Source organism: Lemur catta, chromosome 1 (genome assembly GCF_020740605.2).
Source record: "Lemur catta isolate mLemCat1 chromosome 1, mLemCat1.pri, whole genome shotgun sequence".
In the NCBI taxonomy this organism is placed as follows: Eukaryota; Metazoa; Chordata; class Mammalia; order Primates; family Lemuridae; genus Lemur; species Lemur catta.
In genome coordinates this window covers 133,203,557-133,214,499 of record NC_059128.1, presented here as the reverse complement: position 1 = coordinate 133,214,499, position 10,943 = coordinate 133,203,557, and the positions used below count along the sequence as shown (strand labels likewise).

The 10,943-nt window shown below is 40.4% G+C and overlaps 1 non-coding gene across 1 annotated transcript; it reads left to right on the top strand.

The window, feature by feature from the left end:
* The first annotated feature begins 1,048 nt into the window (after positions 1-1,048).
* On the top strand, positions 1,049-1,122 carry TRNAN-GUU. The gene has a single exon. It is a non-coding gene; the product is annotated as a tRNA-Asn (tRNA).
* The last annotated feature ends 9,821 nt before the right edge of the window (positions 1,123-10,943 follow it).

The following is a 10,943-nucleotide window of genomic DNA, read 5'->3' as shown; positions in this document are numbered from 1 at the left end:
ACTGGGCTAAGGCACGTCGCACACAACGTCTATGAATCATGATACGGATTCTTTTTCGAGGCATTCTGGACAGAGCCATTTAGTGACTGTTAAAAAACTTCAATATCAAGTTCACAAGTGGAAACCTGCAATTCTTTGAGGAGAGAAAAGGTCGTTTGGAGTTTGAGGAATACCTTAGGAGGCATCAGGAAACACACAAAGGGGACGCTTTTCCTGCAGAGCATTTGCAGCGATGTAACGTGTTTGCCAGCAGCGTTTCTGTGCTAAAGTTTTCAGGAGTTAGCATAAGGCATACTTTTTTCTTCTTTAACTTCTCTTTCCTCAAATTGCGTTATAATCATCCTGTGAAGTGTATGTTTTAAGGGGCATGGCTTAAACGTGGGTGTATAAGCTCATTCCAGGGAGAATCAAGGACACATTCAGCAATAAACTACAACGCACTGGGACTGAAAAATGTTACCGTGGCTTTTTCCTGATGTTTGTTTCCAGTAACAAAATATTAGTGTGAAATAATTGTACTGTAGGTTAGTAACAAAACAAATAGGGATTGCATATGCACATTTAATAACACCTGAAAATAAAAATAAAGGATAAATAACAGAATTCAGATGACCTGGGAAATGCTGCACAAGTATATCACGAAGATTAGGGAGCAAAGCACTGGAAAATTACTTCGAAACAAAAGGAAAGTTTCTCAACTCACAAGATGAAATTTTTTATTTCCTTGTAAGAGGAAACTAATCAAATAGTTGTTTTTCTGAGACGAAACGTTCCAAATGGGAGTTGGGGGGGCGGGGGCGGGGGCGGGGGGAGGGGGTGGGAACTGCAGCAGTATTTTAATACACGTCGTAATCTGTAATCCTGCACGATCTTGTCATTTTCCAATGTATTGAAAAGCTGGAAAATAGAATTAAGGGGGCTGGAAATGTTAAGCGAAAAATTTTGATTCCAGTAATATGAATCGGGAAATTGAAAGTAAAATAACAGGTATGCACTGCCTTTATTATTCCTCATAAAGGCTATGGCTGAAAGAATTTGTGGCATTGAAGTCTCTGTGGCGCAATCGGTTAGCGCGTTCGGCTGTTAACCGAAAGGTTGGTGGTTCGAGCCCACCCAGGGACGCAGCCTCGTTTTATGAGCTGCTGTCCGATAGTTTTGCATAAATCGCCGAGTTAAGGCCTCTGGGCTAAACTGGGGTGGATTCTCCCAGGACCGGAGCAGAGAAACGGGCAACTTTCACGTCGCGCGGCCCACTGGCGGGTGGCTCTTCGGCTTCCGGCCGTGCTGCGGGGGAGGGGGGGTCCCTTCTCCAGCCGCCTTCCTCTCCCGGCGTCGGGTGAGGGCTGCCTGCCGTGCCCCGGGACGGGCGCACGGGGCTCGACCTCGCCAGGCTCCCGCGGCCGCCGAGCGGGCGGGGCGACAAGCGCCGGGGGCGCGCAGACGCTGCGCGTGCCCGTTAACCGCGCGCGCCCGCCGCCCCAGCTCGGGACGTCCCCGGAGGCTCGTGCGCGCGAGGGCGCGCCCCCGGCCGGGCTTCTGCTTTGAACCCCTGAAATCGCATAGGGCCGCTAAATGCAAGTATTTTAGGAGTGTCAAGTTCAAGCTGCAAACTGCTTTAAAATTCTCATTTAGTTGAAGCGTCAGCCCCTCTTTTGTCTGTTCCCCGTCCGTGTAAACACATACTCAGTCTACGACTTAACATGAATTGTTCCTGGTGTTAATAAATTTGGGAATAATTTTTGCCAAAATAAATCCTTTGCGTGGACACTCTTGTAAGAGTTTTTACATGTAATATTTTACTGTTTTTTACTAAAGTGCTAGAATTTTGTAGAGAATGGAATTTGTGCTGCTACAAATTCTCCCATCGATGCAGAAAACCTATTTTACAACAGTGTGATTGTTAAACTTAAAAAAAAACCGTGAGAAAGATTAAAAGTGAAGCTGCTACCATATTTTTGCTTCAACATTCTATAAATCTATTACCTTTTATTTCACAAAATGCAAAGCCTTCTCAAAATAGTTACCTTGTGTTAGACTCGATTCTCTAAATATGCACTGCCTTTGAGAAGTAATCATAGTTTCATCGTAATAATTATTTTCTTGGGTATAGATTGCAGAAATTTGAAAGACAGGTTTTTTTTTTTTGTTTTTTTTTTTGAGACAGAGTCTCTCTCTGTTGCCCGGGCTAGAGTGAGTGCCGTGGCGTCAGCCTAGCTCACAGCAACCTCAAACTCCTGGGCTTAAGCGATCCTACTGCCTCAGCCTCCCGAGTACCTGGGACTGCAGGCATGCGCCACCATGCCCGGCTAATTTTTTCTATATATATTTTTAGTTGGCCAGATAATTTCTTTCTATTTTTGGTAGAGACGGGGTCTCGCTCTTGCTCAGGCTGGTCTCGAACTCCTGAGCTCAAGTGATCCACCCGCCTCGGCCTCCCAGAGTGCTAGGATTACAGGCGTGAGCCACCACGCCCGGCCGAAAGACAGTTTTGAAGAAAAATACAAGAATTGATGTGTCTTATTCCTGCAAATATATAGTTTTATACTCTTTTTAAAAAATATGTTTCCCTAGGTCAACATATTAATAAAGGCTAACATTTTTTGAGTGTTCGCTACTTGCAGGCAGTGAATTTCTGTGGACACAAGGCCTAAAATGTTCTTCACCTTATAGCTACAAGCGCCAGAACAGGGAAAAATTGGTGGTAGAATAAGCTATAATACATTTAACTAGAAAATAGTTTAAGAACTTGAAACATCTTGAGTAATTAAGAATGTTAATTTTGTCAACTGCACTATTTCATATAAAGTGCTTCAGGTTGATCTCTTTTGGTAGTGTCAGTGTATTTTATGATTTTATGCATTGGAAATAAATGTTGAATTTACAGGAATAAGGTGAGAATAAACTATATCTGTAAATCAATCTAAATGATTAAATCTTATGTTATTTATTTATTTTTAACTTTTTTTATTGAGATAAAGCATACATGTATAATTTTCCATCTTTATCATGTTAAGTGTACAGATCAGTGGTAATAAATACATTTCTGTTCTTTTTTTTTTCCTTCCTCTCTCCTTCCCTCTTCTTCCCAGCCCCTGGCCTCTAGTAACCACCTATCTACTCCATATTTTCATGAGATCCACGTTTTTTAGCTCCCACATATGATATGAACATGTGATATTTGTCTTTCTTAACTTGGCTTATGTCACTTAACATAATGGCCTCCATTTCCATCCATGTTGCTGTAAATGACAGGATTTCCTTCATTTTTATAGCTGAATAATATTCTGAAAATATATACCATATTTTCTTTATCCATTCATCCATTGATGGGCACTTAGGCTGATTCCACATTTTGGCTATTGTGAACAGTGCTACAATAAACATAGGAGTGCAGATATCTTTTTGATAATTGATTTCCTTTCTATTGGATATATACCCAGTAGTGGATTTGCTGGATCATATGGAAGTTCTATTTTTAGTCTTTTTTTCAATAGTGGTTGTATTAACAACAGTGTATGAAGGTTCCTCTTTCTCCACGTCCTGACCTACATCTGTTATTGTCAGTCTCTTTCATATAAGATATTTTAACAGGGGTTGAGATGATATTGCATTGTGGTTTTGTTTTGCATTTCTCTGGTGATTAGTGATGCTGAACATTTTTTCATATACCGGCTGGACATTTGTTTGTCTTCTTTTGAGAAATGTCTGTTCGTTCAGGTCTTTTGCCCATTTAAAATTAAAAAAAATTTTTTTTTTTTGCTGTTGAGTTGTTTGAACCCCTATGTATTCTGATTATTAATCCCTTATCCGATGAAGAGTTTGCAAATATTTTCTCCCATTCTGTGGGTTGTCTATTCACTTTGTTGATTGTTTCTTTTGCTCCACAGAAACTTTTTAGCTTGATATAATCCCAATTGTCTATTTTGCTTTGGTTGTCTGTACTTTTGAGGTCTTACACAAGAAATCTATGTCCAGACCAAAGTTTTCTTCTAGTAGTTTCATAATTTCAGGTTTTAGATTCAAGGCTTTAATTCATTTTGATTTGATTTTTGTATATGGTGAGAGATAAGTGTCTAGTTTCAGTATTTTTATAGATTAAATTTTTAATAAAAATTATTAAAATTTTTATTGATTGAAATATAATTTAAAAGGGAACTTTAGTAAGCATAAATTCATATAGAAATGTACACAAATCATTAAGAATACAACCACATACATTTTTACAAAATTAATATACCTTTGTAACCAACACCTACATCAGTGAATAAAACAATATCAACATACCAGAAGCCCCCCTCGTGTCCTTTTACCAGTCACCAAAATATAACTTTCAAACTACAAACATATGGATTATTAGGTTAAAATGTGAATTTTAAGTTGTCAGGACTGAAAAATAAATTTACTACTAAACCCTATGTCTTAGTCTGCTCAGGCTGCCATAACAAATCACCATAGACTGTGTGGCTTAAACAGCAGACATTTCTTTCTCACAATTCTGGAGGCTGGGAAGTCCAAGATCAAGGTGCCAGCAAGATAGGTTGCATTCTGTTGACTCTCCTCTTGACTTGTAAGAGGCTGCTATCTTGCTGTACGTTTGCATGGCCTCTTCTTTGTGCATGCACCTGGGGCAGGGATGTCTAGTTCTCTGGTATTTCTTATTGTAAAGGCACTAATCCCATCATGAGGGCCTCACACTCATGACCTCATGTAACCCTAGTTACCTCCCAAGGCCCCGTCCCCAAATTCCATCACACTGGGGAGTAGAGCTTTAACATATGAATTTTGGAGGGACATAAACATTCAATTCATAACACCCTATCAGAGGAGTACTTACAGTGAAGATTAGAAGAAATAATGGAAATTAGAAATCTGTTTTCCATGCCTACTTACTTATGACTTAACCATCTATGATAAACTTGGTAAGAATAAATTTGTGCTATTGAGGCAGAAAATATGAAAAATTTGCTGTTTATTTGAAGTGTTTATTTTTGTCTGTAAGCAAATAGAAAGTGCTCCTACCCCTACCCATCAAAAAATATAAAACTAAAACAACCTTTTAGAAATGATTACGGCATTTAAGTGAATTCAATTTTAATTTTTGAAAATAAAGATTAAAATTTAAAACCGAGATGAAATTTGATATTAAAAGGTGGTGTAAGGGAACTCAGTAGTTTCCCAAATAATATACCCTAAAATCTTAAGAATTTTAATCTAGAGTCCTCTTTTGGAGGAAAACAAATAGTTTCCTGTCATTTTGAAACTATAAATAAATATAAAGGGAAATCCAGAGCTGTATGAAAAAAAGCTATGTTTAAAGTTGTGGAAAGTCCAGAAATACCACTGAGGAAAGGCATTCAAGAAAAGTCAGTGTATAAGAATCTAGTGCAAAGTTTTGCTCTCTTTTTTCAAACAAAATTCTTCATTGTTATTACTAAAGTAATGTATATGGCAAAGGTTATATAATAAATATCTGTAAAAGTTTAACTACAGCAATGTTTATTGCAACATTATTTACAATAGTGAGAAAGTTTAAACAGGATTAAATATCAAACACCAATGGAAACAGTGAAATAAATTATGGTATATTCTTTAGACATTGGAATAACATCTAAAAACATTTATATAATGTTCTTCAGAAACAATGCCTTTGGTTTTTGTTTTTTGTGTTGTTTTTTTTTTTGAGACAGAGTCTCACTCTGTTGCCCAGGCTAGAGTGCTGTGGCATCAGCCTAGCTCACAGCAACCTCAAACTCCTGGGCTCAAACAATCCTTCTGCTTCAGCCTCCCGAGTAGCTGGGACTACAGGCATTCGCCACCATGCCCGGCTAATTTTTCTATATTTTTAGCTGTCCATATAATTTCTTTCTATTTTTAGTAGAGATGGGGTCTCGCTCTTGCTCAGGCTGGTATTGAACTCCTGACCTGGAGTGATCCACCCGCCTCGGCCTCCCAGAGTGCTAGGATTACAGGCGTGAGCCACCGTGCCCAGCCAAATAATGCCTTTGGATAATGTTAAAATGTAGCATTAGGTACAAAAAGCTGGTACAAAACTGCTCAAACAGTGTGATGTCAATTTTGTAATGAGACTGAATTACTTATATAGGTGATCTTTAAGTATTTCTTTTTTTTTTTCTTTTGGAGACAGTTTCTCACACTGTCGCTGGGCTAGAGTGCAGTGGCATCATCATAGCTCACTGCAACCTTAAATTCCTGGGCCCAAGCGATCGATCCTCTTGCCTCAGCTTCCCCAGTAACTGGGACTACAGGCACACACCACTATGACTAGCTTTTTTTTTTTTTTTTTTTTTTTTAACTTTTTCTGGAGATAGTGAGTGAAATACATCAAAATGAGATCATCTGATTTTTTTTCTTTTTTATACTTTTCTTTCCAAATTATCTGTAATAAGTGTATATTACTATTATTTGTTAACATTTTTTCTAACATAAAAATAATACCAGAACTCAAACTCTGTATACAATTTTGAATACTGCTTTTCTCTCTTATAATTATGTGTTAGTCTGGGTTCTCCAGAGAAACAGGGACAATATATATTTACTATTAGGAATTTGCTTATGTGATTATGAAGGCTGAGAAGTCCATGATCTGCAGTTGGCAAGCGGAAGACCCAGGAAAGCCAATGGTTTAGTTCCAGTGTGAATCTGAACTGAATTGATGAGGCCCACCCACATTGGCGAGGGAAACCTTTACTCAGTCTACCAATTCAAATGTTATTTTCATTCAGGAACACCCTCAGAGACACACCCAGAAAGTGTTTAACCAAATATCTGAGCACCCTGTGGTTCAGTGAAGTCAATAAAATTAACTATCACAAATTATACTGACAGAGAATAGAGGGCCCAGAAATAAACCCTCAAATATATAATAAGATGACTATGAACAAGGGTGCTGAGATCATCCAATAGAGAAAGGGCATCCTTTTCAACAAATGATATGGGAAAACTGGAAATCCACGTGCAAAAGAATGAATTTGGACCATTATTTTATACCCTATACGAAAAGTATCTCAAAATGAGTCAAAGGCCTGAATGTAAGACCTAAAACTGAAAAACTAATAATAGTAAACAGGGAAAAAGTTATGGTATTGGATTTGACAATGATTTCTTGGATATAACATCAAAAGCATAGGCAACAAAATAAATAAATAAATAAATTGAACTACTTCAAAATTTAAAACTTCTGTGCATCAGAGGATACTATCAACAAAGTGAAAAGGTAATTCACAGAATGGGAGAAAATATTTAAAAATCATATATCTCATAAAGATTTAATATCTAGAATATAGAAGGAGCATCTACAACTCAACAACAAAAAAGCTAATCAACCCAATTAAAAAATGGGCAAAGGACTTAAATTGACCTTTCTCTAAAGAAGGTATACAAATGGCCAGTATGCACATGAAAAGGTGCTCAACATCATTAGTGCTAGGGAAATGCAAATCAAAACTACAATGAGGGCCGGGCATGGGGGCTCACGCCTGTAATCCTAGAAGCTGAGGCGGGAGGATTGCCTGAGCTCAGGAATTCAGATCAGCCTGAGCAAGAGCAAGACCCCCATCTCTACAAAAAAGAAAAATTAGCTGGGTGTTGTGGCGTGCGCCTGTAGTCTCAGCTACTCAGGAGGCTGAGGCAGGAGGACTGCTTGAGCCCAGGGATTGGAGGTTGCAGTGACCTATGATGACAACACTGCACCCTACCTGGGGCTACAGAGCGAGACTCTGTCTCAAAAAACAAAACCCAAAACAAAACCAAACAAATAAATAAACAAACAAAAAACACCCTACAATGAGATACCATCTCACATACATTAGGATGGTTACTATGCAAACAAAACAAAACAAAACCAAAACAAAGTAACAAATGTTGATGAGGATATGGAGAAATTGGAACCCTTGTGCACTGTTGGTGGGAGCAAAAAATGGTAGAGTCACTATGGAAAACAGCATGGCAGTTCATCAAAAAATTAAAAATAGAATTATCCTATGATCCAGCAATTCCATTTCTGAGCACATGCTCAAAGGAACTGAAAGCAGAGTCTTGAGGAGATATTTGTATACTCATGTTCATAGGAGCATTATTCACAATACCCAAAAGGTAGAAGCAACCCAAGTGCCTATTGACACTGGGTACATGATGAATGGATAAACAAAATGGGATATATACATACAATGGAATGTTATTCGGCCTTAAAAAGGAGGGAAATTCTCACACACACTACAGTGTGGATGAATCTTGAGGACACCATGCTAAGTGACATATGTCAGTCACAAAAAGACAAATATTATGTGATTCTACTTATATAAGGTACATAGAGTGGTCAAATTCCTAGAGACAGAAAGTAGAATGATGGTTGCCGGGGACCGGGGGAGGGGGAATGGAGAATTATTGTTCAATGATATAGAGTTTTAGTTTCGTAATATCAAAAGAGTTCTGGAGATTGGTTGTACAACAAAGTGATTGTACTAACACTACTGAACTGCACACTTAAAAATGGCTAAGATGGTAAATTTTATGTTACGTATTATATATTTTTACCACAATTAAAAATGTTTTTAAAAAGAAATTATATTGAGGAGATCTGTTCCCCTTCATCACATAAGACAGCATGGTATTGGTGCAAGGATAGATAAATAGGCCAATGGAAACAATTGAGAGCCCAGAAACAGATTTAAGGGTATTTAATTAAGAAGAAAGTCGGGGTCTCAAGGAAGAGGAGCGTAACTCCCCACCCATTAAGTGTGTGCTGTTTGTAGTGACTTCCTTCCCAAGAGTTCAGTGTGGAAAGAGGAACTTCACGTGGAGAAACCTGACAAACACTACCTCATCCTGATGATCCAGGTCAACATCCACAGTGATAAGTGACATTGACAGTGTGTGACCTTGACATGATGTAGCACTTCACCTCTGTGATCTTCCTTCTGAAAATCCACAATCCCAGGCTATTCACGATGAAAGCATCAGACAAATTTCAATAGAGCGTCATCCCACAAAATACTTGCCCAGTACAACTCAAAACTCGAGGTCCTCAAAACACATACCGTACACCTGAGGCCGTGTCAACTGCAGGTACGACTGGGCCCACTAACTGACGGAAACTGTGGTAGTGCACTGTCATCCTCCGGGACCCGTCTGGTTTTTGTGAAGGTCAGGCTAGCTGAAGGTACGATGAGGACCTCCACTGTGTCCTTCGGATCTTCAAAGGTGCGGTAAACTCTGCCATCCTCCTTGCAATGTGATATTGTTTTTTATTTACTAGCTAAGCTGGAGCAGGACCAGGTACTTTTAGAGCCTCCATTCAGTCTTTCCTGCTAGGATAGCTCAAGCCCCACATGCCAAAGAACCAATATGGGTCATTCTGCCGGCTACCATGCTGTGTCCACTCCAATTACACATTTATGTATTGAGCACTGCTAGGTGATCCATGAGGCCAGGACTCCGTTTATTACCTGGCTTATGAAGGTGCCCACTCTACTGGAGGGGGGAATAATGACACTTTGAGTCCTTGGGTGTCAATGTTAATTCAAACCCTGTGTCCAACAGTCCTTGAGATGTCTGGAAATTCCTTTTTCTCCAGTGTACCCAAGTAAATGGCTATAGGTCCCTTTGGGGAAAGGGCTGGGGGAAGGTTTATTATACATACTCAGCATCAGTCCCGAACATCCTCTCTTGGTTTCTGCTAGTAGATGTTAGCTTGGTGCTGTAGCTCCTTTTGGGGGTATAATCTCTTCTCTCCCTCAGCAGGTTGGACCATGCTATGACTGAACCGTACTTCTTCTCTGATGGCTGGGAGGGGAGAGAGGGGCAGGTCTCGGGAATGCCTGTGGTCTTGCAAGGCAGCAGACTCTGCATCACCTTCGGGCAAGGAGGGAGTGCTGGCCTTTGACAGGGTGAAGTGGGCCACTTCTACAAGCCCAGAGTGTGGGGAGAATGTGGGAATTCAAAATGTCCTCATCCCATGCATTGAGATCAACTTCTTCCCAATGGGCCCAGCCCTTGGGCAGCAGCCTGGCCTAGCTTGACCTCTTCTGAAGCTCTGTTACTCTTATCATTGAGGCCTGGGCTTGATCTTTGGCCTTTTCTGGTGTCCACTCCTGGGAGATGAGAATCTCTTTATATGGTGCCAAAGAAGCTGTCTCACTTTTGTGCTTACTCTTAATTGGTAATTCATGAACATCAGCCTTTCATTGTCTTTCTCTCGGGCATTCACTGTCCTCAGCAACAGCCAATTCCATAATCCTTGTAATTACCACTTTCTCTCAAGCTCCAGAGATACCACACCTGCCAGTACCTCCCCTTTCACCAGTATCCAACCCCAGTTCACACTGGGAATGTTCTAATAACTGCTGCTTCCTCACGCCAGAGGCTACCTATGTTCCATCCACCACCAACGACAGGTCCTCAATGCCTGCTGGCCAGTGGGTGGTCCAGCACCACAATCTCATTTCAAAGCCACTTCCTAGGACCATTTCTAGCACCAGCTGCTGCAGGTCGGATGTCCTTGGGAACTGAGGCTCTGAGATTTGCACGGAGGCGTGCTCTCAGAAACAACTCCCTTGAGGGAGCAAGGGAAGTAATAGTCTTGGGCAGAGGGAGAAGCTGAACGGTGATGCGGCTGATTCCAGGCACCGAGCTAAGAAGCACTGAGGCTGAAATAGCTCTTTAGAGGTGCACCAGATCAAAGCACGAGGGCTGGATGTCTGAGTCCCCGCATCAGCCAGTCACTGGATGTGGGCTGCCCTTGACGAAGGAGCAGAAACTTATGAGAGGCAAGTTCCTTTGACCAAGGACTATTCCAGAGGGTGGATTCAGCTGTGAGTCATGGGCAACCAATAAATACTCCCAGCAACAACCTTGGACTTGAAGGAGGCCTGAGTGAGGGGCTGTAGTATCCACTGCATAAATCTCCTAGGGTTTCTTTTTATTAT